Source organism: Sinohyriopsis cumingii, chromosome 19, assembly GCF_028554795.1.
Source record: "Sinohyriopsis cumingii isolate HCF-2022 chromosome 19, ASM2855479v2, whole genome shotgun sequence".
In the NCBI taxonomy this organism is placed as follows: Eukaryota; Metazoa; Mollusca; class Bivalvia; order Unionida; family Unionidae; genus Sinohyriopsis; species Sinohyriopsis cumingii.
Genome location: NC_142979.1, coordinates 19,947,090 through 19,964,742, shown reverse-complemented (window position 1 = coordinate 19,964,742; position 17,653 = coordinate 19,947,090).

Sequence of the window (17,653 nt, the reverse complement as noted above, 5' to 3'; positions counted from 1 at the left end):
GTACAAAGTTATTAACACCTTTTTTCCCCAGAGATTCAATTTTACAGAAAGATCATGTAATTTTTCACTAGATCTAAATACACACCACATTGTCCTATATTACAAGTCGAGTCATTGTTATATAATATTTTTTAAATTTATATTGTATTCTCCTAATATTTTGTAATACAGCATCAATTCAATTATTTTTACTCAGTTTACTTTCTTTTGGGTTCTCGAAATACAGAAAACTGGAATAGCACAAGTATTATTAACGTGGAATCGGACGATCTTGAATTCGAACCTCGTTTTCACTATTGCTTCTTAATCACGTAAACTATACATTTGTACAGTTGTAAATGGGTATCAAAGGGTTCCTTCCAGGGATCGTCTTAAACTGTCAGTCCCGTTCAGGTATTGGCTCATACGGTCGGTCTCACACAGGGATTGTCTTATACTGTCGGTCTAATCCAGGGATTAGCTTATATTGTCGGTCTAATCCAGGGATTGTCTTATACTGTCGGTCTCGTCCAAGGATTTGCATACATTGTCGGTCCGTCCAGGGATTGACGTATATTGTCAGTACCGTCCAGAGATTGTCTTATACTGTCGGTCCCGTCCAGAGATTGTCTTACACTGTTAGTCCGTCCAGTGATTGTCTTATACTGTGGGTTACTAAAGAGAAGACAAACTCAGGAGAATTATTTTCGCTAGCCAAGTTCCCATATGTTAACTCTATCTACACATTGACGGATCGAGCAGATATTTCAGTGCTTCGGGTCTGTGAATTTCATTGGATGCGGCTGCAAGCCACCGCATTAGCTTCAAAATTAAGTTGTTCAGATTTGAATTCTGTTTCTACATGGTCGAGACAAGGGTAGCTCACAACTTGAATGGTCTCATGAATATGCAATTTCCCACTGCCGGTCCGTGTTGGTACTAATACTTTTAACTCAAATACACCTGTAATGACTTCTCTCTGGAGCGTAGTCATACTTTCGATGTTAAAGTTACAAAGTATCTTTTTTAAGTCAACTGCCTCCACCATTTTCGACCAAAAATGAAGTTAACTGGAAGCCTGTTATCACACGAGCATGTTTTAGGAAACTATTTTTTTTTCTCTCAAAGCAAGACGCATTTGTCCATTAGAGAAACGTGTATGTTCCATTCATAACCACAGATCCTCATATCCTCATATACTGACCTCCTACGGGGGCCCCGAGTGGCTGAGTTGTCTAAAGCGCTTGCCGTTACGGATCATTGCCATCTCACTTCTGTCTGCGTAGGTTCGAGTCTCATGTTTGGCCAATGTGGGTATGTGAGAAAGCTTGCCAGTAGCTTCTCGTGGGTCGTTTGTTCTTTGTGGGGGTTTTCCCGGGTTCTTCCTCCACCATTTATACAGGCCGCCATGTATAGCCTATCTTGTGCTGAAAAATGGCGCTAAACCCTACAACAACTAACCTCCTACGGTCAGTCTGTATTCCGTTTAGTCCTCTCCCTGTGTGTGTGTGTGTGTGTGTGTGTGTGTGTGTGTGTGTGTGTGTGTGTGCGTGTGTGACAGGGACTAAAACCTAAACATTAAAACTAGTATTTGGTTAGGCCAGCGGTCCAAGACTCGTACATTCGCAGTAAAAAGCGTAACATATGATTTGTTAAGTGAAATATTTTGTTTTTAGGTCATGTAATACTCCTGAAAAGATATTTTTTATTCGTCGTTATCAAATACCATCCTGAATAAACACGTAAATGACTTTCATTGGGATGAATTTGGTGATTACTCTGGTATACTGATCGATTACGATTAAGCCTTGTGCCGACGATTCAGGAGACTGATATAGCCCTGTTGTAATTAATATTCAGTAAGCGTTCGAGTGTTGTATCTCCGATCCACAATGCCGTTATTATCAATAACTCATACTGAATACATCTGAATTGCTGCCATTTATCCAGGTATTTGAAGATAAATCAAAATGCCTGTCGACCGATTGGAAGCTATAAAACAGTTTTCGTTTTGAAGCAATATTATTTACTTGTGGATTAGATTACTCGAATGCCCGTTCATAAATAAAGTCAAATGTGTACAAGGAACATTCATGGAGACCATCTAGAAGTGGTCATTATAAACAGACGTTTTTTATATACAGATAAATGCATACCGATTTACATGTAGACAGAAAAAGGACCACGAAACAGGGCCTTTGCAGAGGCGGTCTTTAAATGCAAGTAGTTGCAACTACAATGCTGACCAGTAAATTCTGGCAATATGCATCAAATGCACTTGCCAAAAAATATCTTAAGATATCAAGAAATGGTAATGTTTGGCCATCAATTGATGTTCCAAATAATGCATTAAAATGTTATAAAGAGCAACAGAAAATTGGTACGACACGATATACATTGATAAGGACTATTTTATTTCACTGCCGATGACGTGCAGTTATTGAAAAACTCCATTCTGTTGAATTATGTATTGCAGTGGGTATACCTATTCTTACTACTTTGAACGCATGTAAATTTTATCCATCAAACAACGCTTAGTTAATAGGGACAAACACGCGAATAAAATCCCACTGGCATGATTAATCGCGTTCAAGAGTAACCTGCCTGTCCTTAGAATTTCCGTCTAACTCTGTAATCTATATTTTAAAACCATACTGTGACATATTCAGATGAATAATCTAATATTTGGCCTGGTTAGCATTTTTTAAAATGATGCGTCAGTAATCTGAATATGTATATGAAAGGTTCAAATAGAAATTTGGAATCTCTGATGCTTTCATCTAGTAAACATACAAAACTTTAATATATTCCTTTTTGTGTTCTTCTTCTTTGATGATTTTCTGAAACCCATATACGATATAATGGACTGTCAACACCTTTATCAACAAGTATATATTGTGATATAATACGTACTTGAAACAGATGTCTTTGGAATTTAGGCTGTACCTAATTTCTCTTATATCAATCACATGTTCGAATTGAAAGACTTTGTTCAATATTTTACGTTTTCTCTCATTTTAGATGAAATCATGCATTTTTTCTATTTTTTTAATTAAGGTACAGATATATTAATAAAGATGTCCACTTTTATTCGTCTCCATTAAATGTATAGCTACAAGATTTTTAAGGCTGTATGGCATTACACCAGTATGCCAGCAAAAAAGGAATAATGGTCCTTCATTGTATTGTCCATTCAGAAGTTATAATTGGAGGCGTGTCTTCGTCCTTCAGAGTCCTCTGCTCAATATGTTCTTTTGTCATTTTAAATTTTTTATTTGATTATTGTATTATTATCCATAATGTGGTGTTTGGTCGTGTGTGGTTAAGTTATTTATATTGTTTAACTTGTTATTTCCGTAAATATCTTGAACATGTAATGTACAGAATTATTTCTTGAACATTACTAGATAATCTATTACATAATTTAAATTAAATCGTAGGGAGAAGAAGAAAGACAATATTGTCTAAACGAATCAAGTTTGTTTTCAATATGATGCATGCTGTAATGGCCACTACAGCTAATTTACCAGTTTCTTAATTTTACTTTTTCACTGTGATTATTAAGATAACCCTGAAAATGACCATTTCATATTGACCAGGAAAGAATGTGTAACTACAATTAATCGAGTCTCTTGAAAAATATTTACTTTAAATTGTGGGTGGGGAATAAGTGGAACTTTTTGTTGTACTTTTGGGTAAATAACGTACTTTGATTGAATATTCATATACACAACTAATTCATTCATTACGTGATTTAAATTCGGAACCACATGTATACAAAGATGTTAAGAACAAATCACATCGATACTGTATGTATGAATAAGTATAGGCTCTTCCGGAGTCAAATGATCAACACGGAGTAGATTCGGTCACAATATAGTTCCATTAAAAGTCAGACGTAATTACGTCATGACTAATGACTCAGAGACACACAAACTGCCTCAAACCTATTTCGGGTTTGTATGTGGCAAGCCCACTCTTGTTTCCTGAACATACTGTAAAAGAGAATTCGACACATTTTTATTTCCATAAATATTGTCTAATTCGCCATTAGATGGGTGAAAGCTATTAAGAAATGAAGTTGTAAAAAAAAAACGTTCTGGTGATATAAAATGTATTTTCATAGTTCATATCGTAAAATGAACACAGATTAAATGTTTATATGTGCGGAATTCCCAAAGTCCTCCCATCTACAGTCAGATCTCAATGAGTGCTCGCTTTTTTAAGATTCCTATTGACCGTCATTCCGTCTCAAGCCAAGCATTATGAATCACTATTTAAATGAATCCGATGAACTTCTATAACGCAGACACAACGTGATTCACAGAAAGTTAAACATGCAATCGTTTTACATTACACCAATCCCATTGGCTTCTGCTTTACGATCTACACAATCACCAGGAAAATGTTCTATTATAGAAAAGTATAATTATTTTATATTTTTTTAAAGGAAAAAGTTGAGGAACTTTTAAGTTCATCTGAATTTATTTCAAATATTATGATAAATATGGTAATACGTGTAACGACTTAATATGAAACTTAGCTAACAGTAAAAGTTTTTATAACATTTTCTTATGAGTAGGCGTGATTGGATTGGCTTTAGCGGTTTTGTTGATTGAAACCAAGATGACTTGTAATTTAAACAAATATTAGCTATTAGAGATCTTAAAACCATATTGTTTTAAAGAATCGAATGCATATTGCTGTTTTTCAACAAAAGAGCAAAATATAAAATTGTAAAAAACAAAAATTGAATGAAATATATATTGTTTAATTACATGCATAAGTGAATATTTTAGAGGGATTCTTCGCCCACTTTGAGAATGATTCCTACTGTGAATTATACGGTCCTATCTTGAGAATGTGATTGAAATTGCGTATGGTTTTGCGAGTTATTATGAACTAGAAATAAATGTTGCAATAGATGTAATTCATTCTAGACCGCAAAAAGTAGTATTGAAACGAGCATAGCTGATAAATACGTGTTCTTTTTTACTCCTGATTATGTCTTCGTACTATAACATGTAGCATGTACTATAACATGCAAAGCAATATACAAACTGAAATAAAATGACGGGTCCTTGGTTATAGAGTTTTCTAAACAGCATCATCACCATAGATAAATTTAGGTCTATTTTCTTAGACAGGTGTAAGCGCCGAAGCTATCTAGTTTTTCAGTACGAGACCATGTTTCCTTTCCTCCACTTTGATGCATCTCTGGTTAAACCAGATCGTGAATTCACCTATTCTTACGAGATAATTTGCCTATTCTTACGAGATAATTTGGCTGTTTTTACGAGGCAGGGCTGCTATTTGTACCAGACAGTTTGGCTATTCGTATGAGACAGGGTGGTTGTTATTACGAGACAGTTTGGCTATTCGTACGAGACAGGGCGGATATTCTTACAGGACAGTTTGGCTTTTCGTACGAGACGGTGGTTATTCGTAGGAGACAAGGCGGCTAATCGTACGAGACAGGGTGGCTATTCTTACAAGACAGTTTGGCTATTCATACGAGACAGGGTGGCTATTCTTGCGAGACATCTGCGTGTTATATCACATTCAACATGAATAAAAGTAAAAACAGCACAAACTTAACTGCAATGAGGCTTCATCAACTGTTAAAGCATGGGATTTTCATCCCTCGAGATTTTTATTTTAAACATGGGAACTGAATAACAATGTTTAAAATACTTGCATATATAAGCTGGTTAAGAGGTTTTGAAGAAAGATCGCTGGACCAATTTTTGTAAGCGTATGTACTTCAACTGAAAGATAAATCGCTAAAACAAATTTATATCGTTTCCCCGTTGTAAACAGTGGTCTGGATAGTCGATGTGATGTGTCAGTTAAAGTTAATATTATGGTTAAAGTAAGTTTTATCAACGGGTATCTGTTATCAATTCAGAGTTGCATATACCTTTGTACCCCCCACCTCCAAAAGACGTTTATTTTGTCGTTTAATAAGTTGTTATATATTCGGATAATATGGTGCAATGGAGGCCTCTTAAAGGCGTCTCCATTTTGTAATGGTGAGAAAACAAATCAATGCAGATGTCTGCGTCCCAAATACCCATTTTGAAGTACCTCCCGGTGCAAGAGCAAACTAACTAACTAAATGAAAACTTGAATAAATAAATACCGCTATAATTTTGCCGCAAAGTAAAATCTACCGCCCTTGGTCTGGCTCTTGTCGGCCTGTGCGGAAATATGTCACTGGATGTGTGCGTAGTATTTTCATTCCAGAACCATAAATAAAGTGCAGACGATTTGGATAAATGGGGATATCTTTTATTGCTTCATAAAATGTCTATTGCACTTCATTTAATTCAGTGTTATCTATTTAATAAAAGCAAACAACGACATGAACTGCATGTTATGTTGATCCATATCTGTATTAGTTAGGTGAACCAAACAACCAAACCATGACGTGCGGAAGAACGTTTAAATTGGGTTCATAAGTGTTCTCCATTTCTAATCTCTACTAAGAATTAATCTCTCGTTTTCAAATCTAATATTTTCACGTTAAGTAAATATCTCCGCAGGATCTTTAGGAAATGTATTTATCTGGATGATTAGGAATTTTTGTATAACCGACACGGAATGAAACTTGAATAATCTTAACTAAGCTGCTAATTCAATTTTTAATCGTAAATTTCATTTGATTTGGAAGTGAAACAAAAGTGCAAGGGCTGACGCCGCTGTTATTAAAGGTTTTATCTTCACTGATTAATAAAACTATATATATATATATATATATATATATATATATATATATATATATATATATATATATATATATATATATATATATATATATATATATATTCATACAGCATGTTTAACTTTTGTAAGCAACATAATACATAGCTAATTTTTGCCCATAATTTTAGAATATAATTTAAGATAATAATAATTTGCAAACAATACCTTTACTTCGATCTGAGTTCGGGACCTTGATGTTCCCTGAGAAATTATATTGTCTTCCTGATTTTTGTCATGATGTTTACTTTAAGTTCATGGCCTGGCCCTGGCATTTTGCTTTCATGAGTCAGGTGACAGTCTGTATATAAGGGACTGGGTGGGTAATTATTTATTCGTATCTTAATATCAGTCTTTGGGTCTCTATGATCAGAGATTTTATTTGTGCTCCGATCTAATTTGAGAGGAATCATTTATTTAAATTATTCATTTGAATTACAAAGTGCTGATTTACATTGTGGACTAAAACACCACTTTGGGATTTGGGATTATTGCGAATTCATTTAAAGACATTCTGGACTATATCATCGTGATACCTCAAGGCTACTGCTATGTCGGCACATTCAAGACTATTGGTACATTAGTTAATTCAAGACTTGGAATTCATTCGGAATATTCTATATTTTTTGGACTTGTGATAGAACATTTAGGAGTATATGTGATTCAGTTCACAATACAGTAGGTTCCTTTTAACTTTTCACTTCGTATTCTAGGGAAATAAATTGTTGGTTTGTTGAATTTACACAAAATGTATTGGTTTCACTTTTTTCTGCTACTAAATATAAGACCACAGAGTCGTAACTATATAAACTTAATAACAGCTATTTATATGCACAATCCCCGTATATCTGTGAATTAAACATTTGTATTTGTTGAAGAAGGGAAAGAAAAAGTTAAGGTGGATATATAATTATTAGAATAATCTAACAATAAGCAATTAAGTATTTTAAACCGTTTAAACTGGACGAACTTTGTCTTAAACGATATTTAATTTCGCCTATACGAATTAGTAATTTATAAATTCTACTTTTAATCTCGTTTTAGTGAATGTAGAAGTCGTTCAAACGAGTTTAAAAAGTCGTTCAAAGGATATCTAAGTCGTATAAACGATTATATATATATATATATATATATATATATATATATATATATATATATATATATATACGTCTTTACAAGTTTTAAGCTCGCTAAAACAACGCTTAATTTTGTTACAGGTTTGCATGTACTTCTGTAGTTTTGTTCAAGATACCTTGTCATAAATACTTTGCTAGCGAAGCACAGATTCATACAGATCAAAGTGTCTTTTAAACATTATTTCAAGAAAGCAAATCAACTCCTAACGGCATTCGTGGTTTTTCTTTCGAGGGTGCGGTAGGTGTGCTTTTTTTGTCAAAGCGTCTATTTTTGGGTCTGTTGGTCAGAGCGCATCAATACCATTATCTCTTTTTTAACGGTATATTCTATGTTCTGCTGCTTCAGTCTGTACTCTCTCTCTCTCTTTACCGCTCCTGTGGCCTAATGTTTAGAACGTTCGCCTCAGATGCGGGAGACCGCGGGTTCGAATCCCGGCCGAGTCATACCAAAGACATAAAAATGGTACTTACAGCAGCCTCGCTAGGCGCTCACCATCAAGAGGTTAGTGTAAGGAATGATCCGCCTGGTGTCAGGATAATGTGACTGAGAGGGACATGATGCTACATGTCTGCGGCATGATGCCACAGTGCTAGACATCACTTTAATTTGCCACACTGCAGACACCGTAGCGATATGACTGGAATTTTTTTTTTTAAGCTACGTTAAACATGCGAAACACACACACACACTCTCTCTCTCTCTCTCTCTCTCTCTCGTTATTTCATTCATGCTAGAAACATTTCCTTTTCCTGCTCAGAAACAGCACCAGCTGCATGTACTTCAGATACGTAAAAAATGTATTGGTTTGTTTTGGGACGAATTTTTGTGGTGTCTGTTATTTCCAATAAATTTGCTTCTGTCTTACACCAGCCTATGGGATAAGTACTGTCACTTAGTTCAAAGTTCCACACGTGTCCCACAATACTTGTTTTAATCAGTCTCTCTCACGCCATACTTGTGAATAGAATACCCAATTATTTCAAGACATTCCGTAACATAAACACATTGTTTCTGAACAGTCATGTTAACCATTATATGTTCTCAACGCATACCTTTTGATATGACATTGGCCTATAAAAATAGGTAGTCCCCTGTTAAGACCTGGGAACATAAACAACTTCGAATTTCGTGGTATCTTTGCAAACAGAGCAAAGGTTTTAAACGTACTTGCGAACTGTTGCTTGCATTGTATTGTAAAGAATGTTTCGATTTGGGTTATTTTACCTGTATCAACACAAAGGCACTTGATTCCGGGGTAAACTAATGTGTACACTCACCAATTAACACAAGGTAACTAACTCTCGCCGGTCAGATCTGACCCCTTGATGACTCCGATCTATTTTTCCGATACTATTTGCGCATTCAGTCACTCATAACGTACACCACTGTAAAGAAGACACTCCACGCCTTCATCCATTACCACTTATGTAACCTTACTGATTCCGAAGTGCCAATTTTGCGAAAAGTTTATTCGTTGCTTCGTGTATTCAACACACTGATAATAATTCCGGTGATCAACTTCCGGTCTACTTCGGAGTGAATGCGATTTGATCGTGATTGCTTCAGTGATTGGTTCTTTCAGTGAATGAACCTTTTCAAACATCGCTTTCAATCGCTACATGTTGGCTTAACCCGGCAAATATGCAATCGGAATATCCACGGTATTGTCTGTCAAGTCGTTTCGCTGTTCCGATCGTTACATGTGCTCAAGATGTGAAATTTTCCGGGAAAATATTTGACAACATTTCTCGACATGTTAAGTACTTTTAATTCTTTCCAATTTTATTTTTTTTTTGGAGGGGGCACCAGACAGATGCCGCCCCCCCCCCAGCCAAAGAAGTGGAAATTGTTTATGTGTTATTGTTTCCCCCAAAGGTGTGTTGTATGTGTTATTTTTATAAAAAGAATTTTGAAATTTGTTGGGGTATTTAAAAAAAGTCCCTAGTGTATCTATAGGGAAGTTCATCCGAGAATGGTTTCTATCACCTCCTCGGAGTTCCTTCCCTACTTCGTACAAGCTGACCTTTGCTAGGGGTCGCCCTATGTCCCATGTGTGCTATATGTGTATGCTATATGATATGATTGCTATATATGTGTTTATGTTGGGGCAGCAAATTATTGATCAAATTCCAGTACCCAGTTGTCCCATCTTTTCCTATGACTAATGATCTCAATAGGAGATTTGTGGCAATTTGGAATTTTGGCGAGTCAGCGATGTACTGTTATATAAATTAAAACCCTAGCGGTTTATATGTGTGCTATTTTGTGTTCGCTCTCGCTTTTTTATCATGAGATTAACTGTGCTCGAAGTGGGGTCCATACTTTTTTTTTATTAATTGTACTTCTACCATCTCGAGCAGGTTATCTTTAATTTATTAAGTTGCCAAAGATAAAAAAAAATTATTTTTTTTTTTTATATATGTATATGAGGAAGATAATAGAATCCTATAGAAGGTGTTAAAGGCCTGGGGGTACGTAGTATAGTACGGGAGCTATACTGATGTTAGTATTTCTAGAGGGATATAAACTTTGTTTTGTTGGTTTGTACGTATTGATGTCACCTATAGGGGTTGTGTTTCCGGACTCTTTCGTGGGCCTGTTCACTTCGCGTAGCGCCATGTGACATAGCCCCACAGCGTCATTATCTCGCATTTCCCCATAGGTGGTGTCCCTGTCCCCCTTGTTTAAAATCAAGTAATTTTCACATCAATTTTATATAAAATAATCATGAATTTTGATATACTACTATTAAATTTCCCAAAAGTTTAAACATTAGCCGGGGGGGTATGTCCCTTTTGGGTAACTATCCACTGGGGATAGTATCGTTGCCCCTATCGCACCCCCTTTTAAACCCTATCTTCCTATTACTATTATTTCGTGCATGTATTTGAAGGAGAGGCTTTGAATTTTTAGGAAGCCTAATTTTGTCCAGTGCCCCCATGCTCTGTTCCAGTTTATGTGTAAGCTTTCTTTCTCTACTTTACTTTTTAGATTCTTTGTAATGTCTTCTCTTACCCAATTGTACGTTAATTTCTCCTCTATTTCCCAAAGATCTTTTACATCCCTATATTTAAGCAATAGCTCTTTGATATTTCTAAATTTTCTGGGTATTTCTAGTTTCTTGGTAAGTTTATTATTTTCATATATATCCATTCCGTTTCTTAATGTAAATCCATACCAGTATATGTAAATTCCTTCCCATGGTGACTGGGGTTCTACTTGTATCCTTTTAAATATGTTTAAAATATTTGTAACTTTCAGTAGTATGGGGCTAGGCAGTGCTAGCCCCCCCCCCCCCCCCCGGCCCTATATAATGTTTCTTTATTTATATAGTGCATTTTAAAATCCCAAATAAAGTCGATTAATTTATTATCGATTGTATTTAGTGTCGCGTTGCTTATATCTGTTGATTGTAAGATACAGTAAGTACTAGCGTATATATATGTTTTTGCCACTTGGGCTCGTTCCATAAGGCATAACGGCGTTAGTGCCCAGCTTTTCACATTTTTTTCCAATTGCTTCTTTCATTTTTTTTTACAGTTTTCCTTCTCAACGCCTGCTCCAAAATAGATTCCTAATGCTTTGACCTTTTCTCTGATTAGATGTGGGGTAATCCTGAGTGATTTCCCCTCCAGTTTCCTATTTTTAGGATTTCAGTTTTGTCATGATTGATTTGGGATCCTGATGCTTTCCAAATTTTTCAAATTCCTTGATTAGGTGTTTAAAGGAATTTTGATCCCTTATAAAGTTAGTGCAATCATCAGAATGTTGCAGCATTTTTACTTCTTCTTTTACATTGGGAACTTTTATACCTTCAATGTCTTTGTTTAGTTGAATTTTTATACTTAGAATTTCAATTGATATTACGTATAATAACATAGATAGTGGGCAGCCTTGCCTCACTGATCTTTTAATATCAAATTTACCCGTCTTTGCTCCATTTACCTGCACTCTTGAGGTTATTTTATTGCACAGGATTTTAGTCCATTTCCGGAAATTGTTTCCAAAAACCAAATTTTTCTAGCACATTCTGTATATCGTTGTGTTCCAATCGTCAAAAGCTTTTTCCTGATCAAAAAGTACCATAGCAGCTTTTTGTCCGCTTTCATTTATATATTCTATAATTGTTTTAATGCTCAAACTATTGTTTTGGATGTCTCTGTCCTTCGGTCCACATGTCTGGTTTTTGTTTATAATTTTTCCCATTCCGTTCTTTATTCTATCCGCTAGTTCTTTACTTAATATTTTATAATCCGTATTTAGGAGGGAGATGGGCCTCCAATTTTTAAGATCTTCCCTATCTCCCTTCCCTTTATATATTAAGTTATAACCCCTTCCCTCATACTTTCTGTCATGGTATCATCTCTAAGTAGTATATTGTTGTATAACCATTATAATATGGGCGACAACTCACCACAGAATTTCATATAGAAATCCGTGGTGAGTCCATCTCCACCTGGGGATTTTCCTTTAGTGAGATTTTGGATGCTTCTCACAATTTCTTCTTGCGAGATGAAATCATCACACAAGTCGTTATGTTCTGTTCATATCATCTCGCACTGAATTTCTTGTAGATATTCCTCTATTTCCGTATTTACAATTTCCTGTGATGTATATAAGTGACTGCAAAATTCCTTAATGTACTGTACAGTTTCCTGTTTGTCTGTTGTACGCTTATTTCCATTTATTTTTAAACTATCCATGATTTCCCCCCCCCAAAAAAAAAAAACTCTTCACGTTTGTATAACCCCTCTGCATTTTATATAAATGGGTATATTTTCCTGCTCTTATTTCCCTACCGCTTCACTTTTCTTCTATAATTTTATTAGGTCTATCTTTTAAATGTTTGCCTAGTTCTGTTGTGTTGTTTTTTTTAGCTGTAGTCCGATTGCTTCCAGTTCCATTTCCAGTTTTTTATTTCTTATTTGTGATATTTTAATTGCATTTTTTTAAATTTAATTTTTAAAAGGTCCCATTCACTAATTATATCCTTATTTTCTTTTTCCAAGAAAATTTTTATTTCCTTTTTCATTTCTTTTACAAATTCTGGGTCTTCTAATATTCTGTTGTTTAGCTTCCAACTTCCTTTGCCCCAGTGGCTTTTATTTTTAAATTTCAATCTTATATATATTAGTTTATGGTCGGAAACTTTAAAATATGTTATCCCTGCTTCTCTGTGTTTTTTCATCATAGTTAGTACATAAAACTTGTCTAGTCTACTGCCGTTATTAAGTTTAAATTCAAATGTGTATTCCTTCCGAGGCATATTTAATCGTCTATAAACGTCAGTAAATTTATGTTTTTCTATAAAATCCTCATTTCTGGTTTGAACCTCATATCGTTGGTTGTTAAATCCCCTTCCCTGTCTATATTGTCCCATACCCAGTTCAAGTCCCCTCCTAGTATAACATTTTCCATAGCATATTTTTCTAAGTATTTTTATAGTTTCCTCAGGAATTCGTGCTTGTGGTACTTATTTGCAGGCATATACAGGTTTATAAAATATATTTTTTCAATTACAGTATGAATTAGTCTACTTTTAAAATCTTTTCCCTCTTCTATCATTTCCCAGTTAATCCCCCGTTTATTTTTATAAGGGTTGCCACTCCCCCTCTTGTAGCTTCTCCTTCATAATCGTTTGTTATTAGTATCCCATTTAGGTGGTTCTCAAAATAAGCTTTTATATCATTTGTAAACCCATTATGTGTTTCCTGCATAAATAATATGTCGTAATTTAAGTCTTCTCCGAATTTTGAGAGTTTCTCCTTGTTTACTCCGTTTACATTTATTGACAAAACTTGGAAGTTTTTTCCTTCCATTTTTGTCTCCACCAGGTTGCCGCATTAATGGTTGTTAATAAGCTCTTTTAGATACTAGTTTCCCTTAAGTGGGTTTAGGATTTATTTAGAATTTATTTTTCTTCAATGGGGGCACTGGTCTCAACCCCCCCCCAGTGGTGTTGTTGGGAGAGGTCTCTTCCCCTGTGGTAGTGCTTTCTGTCTTATTTGTTTGGTCAATTGTGATTTCTGTTGTGTCGTTATTTGTTTCCATGTCTTGTGTGTCTTGTGTTTCGCTATCGTATTCGTTTCCGGTTTCAAAATTTTCATCATCTTCTTCTTCGCCATTTTCATCATCATCATTTTCCTGTTCACTTCCTGTTTCGTTTTCTATCTCTCCTTCCTCATTTCCTTCCGCTCTTTTCTTTTTGGGTTTGGTGTTTACCTTCATGGTCACGTTTTTCTCTCGATCCGCATTTGGTGTATTATTTCTGGCCCCCTCCTCCTCTTTCTCTTGGGGAGATTCAAGGCCTGAGTCCGCTTTCCTCTTACTCATAATCCTTTTGGGTATTGGAGATGACGCTAATGGTTTAATCCCTATCAGGGCATTTTCTGTTTTTTTTTTATGTTGGGTTCTCCTCTTGTATTTCTTCCTCTCTTAAACCTTCGAATCTATTTCGTAGTGTCACAGTCTCTTCCTTGTCTGGAGTCTTTAACTTTCCCGTTTTATTTGGGCTCAGATAGTTTCCCGATTCTGGTGTTTTTTGTTCATCTCCTTGTATCTCCGTCAAGTCAATGCTTGGTAAGGAATTAACCGTGTCAGTTTCCTCATCATTGTTGATTTTTCCATTACTTCCTTCCTTTTCTTTCTCTGCTCTGATTTTTTGTATCAAGGTTAGTATCTGGTCTTGTGCGTCTATCATCTGCGAATTTGCCGATGCAGCAGCTTTACTCGCATACGTGGCTGTATTGGATGTTACAGGCTGTGTTGCTGGGCCGGGGCAGGGGCACTCTCTAGGTCCATGCCCTGTTTGGAAACATCGTGGGCATTTCCGGTCGTGCTCTGACCCCTTATACCAACTCTTAAGTCTAAATCCATGTACATAGGAGAACATGGGCATTTTCTTTGCATCTTCCCTATCTACATAGATCACCATAATTCCAGACTTTATTGGTGCGAAACCCCATATGGTAGCCACTTTATGGGTGATAACCTTGGCGTGGAATTTTTCCTCTATTTTCCTCACTACTTCTTCAATTGTGACTTCGAGAGGTAGGCCTATGATGTGGACTTCTGTAGCCCTGGGTTCAATTTCACGCATGAAAGGTTCTGTCTTCCGTACTGTCGCTGTCAGTCCCTTTATTTCAATAGATGCCATTTCTAGTAAAGAGGTTGGGTGTTTAGGGTAAATCACATATTTGTTTACCCCCCACCCACCCCGTTTTGTAACCCATCTATTTTGCCAATATTAGCGCCCATTGTATGTAAAGCCATAAGGATTTCTCCTTGTTTTGGTACTGATGCTGCGTTACCAAAGTCAAGTGTCTGACACCCTTGTGGGTGGCACACTATTAACTTCCTATCCTCTACTCTTGTGTGAAAATACTGATTTAATTTTGACCTTCTCGGTACCGCTCTAGCGGGCATTGTTTCAGTTTCAACTGAACCGATCATAGCAGTAATCACACAATGCAGGTCGCACACCACTAATGTTGATTTCCTATCTAACAAAACTATCCTGATCAACAAAAAAAAAAACCAAGGCGGTCACGCCCTATCGGATTTGCTTGCAAGGTATTCGCTAATCCCTTACTACAGTTTTTTTTTTACCTACAATCTTTATCAGGAATGAAGGTCATTAACACAGTAAATGAAAATTTCAATCATAAATGCAATTTGTGCAGCGTTTCCCAGCCAGGATACGAACACCAAAAAAATAAATACATGTAATCAAAAGAAAAAATAAAGCAAGAGATAGCAATTAGTCTACAAAATTTTCACCACTTGCCCTTCTTGAGAGCGCACAAAAAGCACGCCCGCTTTCCTCGACGTCCTGTTTGTTATCCTTAATTTTTTCTAAGCACTTTCTGAATAGCTATATAGGTGATCTCTGGTTGTGCGTGAAGAAAGATTTTGTTTATAATTGTAGACTTATTTGATAAATAGTTAAGTAATTACCCGAATTTCAACTGACATGTTATCTAGATAATGTTATAGATTGCTTTGTGAACATTTCTCTGTATGCTAAATACTACCAATCTTGTATAGGATTTACCCTGTCAAGAAAACAAAAGGATTAACTTGATTAGTTCTTGTGTAGTTATTTGTCACTAGTCTGCAAACCCAAACCCTAAATTGAATCTCATATAGGAGTTTCACTGTCAAGAAAACAAAAGGATTAACTTGGTTAATTCTTGATTAATTATATGTCACTAGTTTACATATCCATACACAAAATTTTATTCAAAATGTTAACATGTTTTATGACCTGTAGAGCTAACAGCACTTAACCAACCATGTGAGGTAGGTGATTGGATTTGGTTATGTAACAATTTACTCTTTGTAAATGAGAGCTATTTTATTTTGGTAAACTTCACTTGTTTAAGCACTGTATGTGGTTTTTGAATGTAAAATGAATAAAGCACGGTTATTTTCTGTTGAAAAGGCTGTAGAGGGCCACAATATCATTTTGTTAGGTCAACGTGGGATGGGCAAAAGTTTTGTGGTTAAGGAAATACAAAAGAAATTGTCAGCAGCAGGTAAAAACGTCAGTGTAACTGGCACAAAATGCATTGCAGCACTGAATGTGAAAGGATGCATAGTACATTCCTGGTCTGGGATTGGTGATGGTAGATATGACAGTGATGAACTATATAGAAAACATCTCACTGATGAAATTTTGATTCATGTAAACAAAATATTTTGAAAACAGACTGTGTGATAATTGATGAAATTTCTATGCCTTCACTGAAATTTTTTGAACAAATTGAATATGTATGTAGAATGATTAAACATTCAGCTTTATATTTTGGAGGTATGCAAGTTATTGCAAGTGGGGACTTTTTTCAGCTTCCGCCTGTACCTGACCCGTTGACATCTGATTTGGGTGAATATTGTTTCAAATTTACCATATTTACAGTAATATTTAGGCATAAAATTGTCATTGATGAGGTCATAAAATAAGATGAATTAGATTTCATAAAGGCTATCAATGATGTTTCAAAGGGAGAAATCCCTGAAGATACCAAAAACTTGATCTTGAGGCTGCAGAGACCTCTCCCCCCTGGAGATGACCCAAAAAGACTGTGGACGGAACTTTGATTGTGAAATATACAATACATGCAAACGTATGGAAATGGATGGTGTATCAAAGTGTTATCAGTCAATAGACGAGGGTGACAATAATCGGTGCAATAAGACGTGTGTTCCAAAAGTGTTACACTTGAAAATCGGCTGTCCAGTTATGTGGGTCAAAAACTTAAGCTCAGCACTAGTAAATGGTTTACAGGGAAAGGTTGTAGCAATGAAGGAAGACTCTGTGACAGTTGATTTTGAAAATAATTTAGTTCAGTTGGGAAGAGAAAATTTTACTGTTTACAGTACCATTGATAAAAAGATTGTAGCCACAAGGCATCAAATTCCACTCATTGTCTTTCAGCTTTACCATTCACAAGGCACAAGGATTGACTTTACATAGAGTTGAAGTTGATGCATCAAATATTTTTGCACCAGGTCAGTTAGGTGTGGCAATGGGGAGAACCAGAAATAAAAAGAGACTAAGGGTTATCAGTTTCAATTCCAACTCTGTGATTCCACATAGATCTTGCGTGTATGAATTCTACAATAAAAGTTTTGTACAGTTTGATTCAAGTTTAGAATGCTGTAGACATCGCGTTTCTTTATTAGAAAACCACAGTGTGGACTTTGATTATGAAACAGGTTATGACTTTGATAACTCGGACTTTTCTGATGGAGAATCTTTAGAAGTTGATGAAAT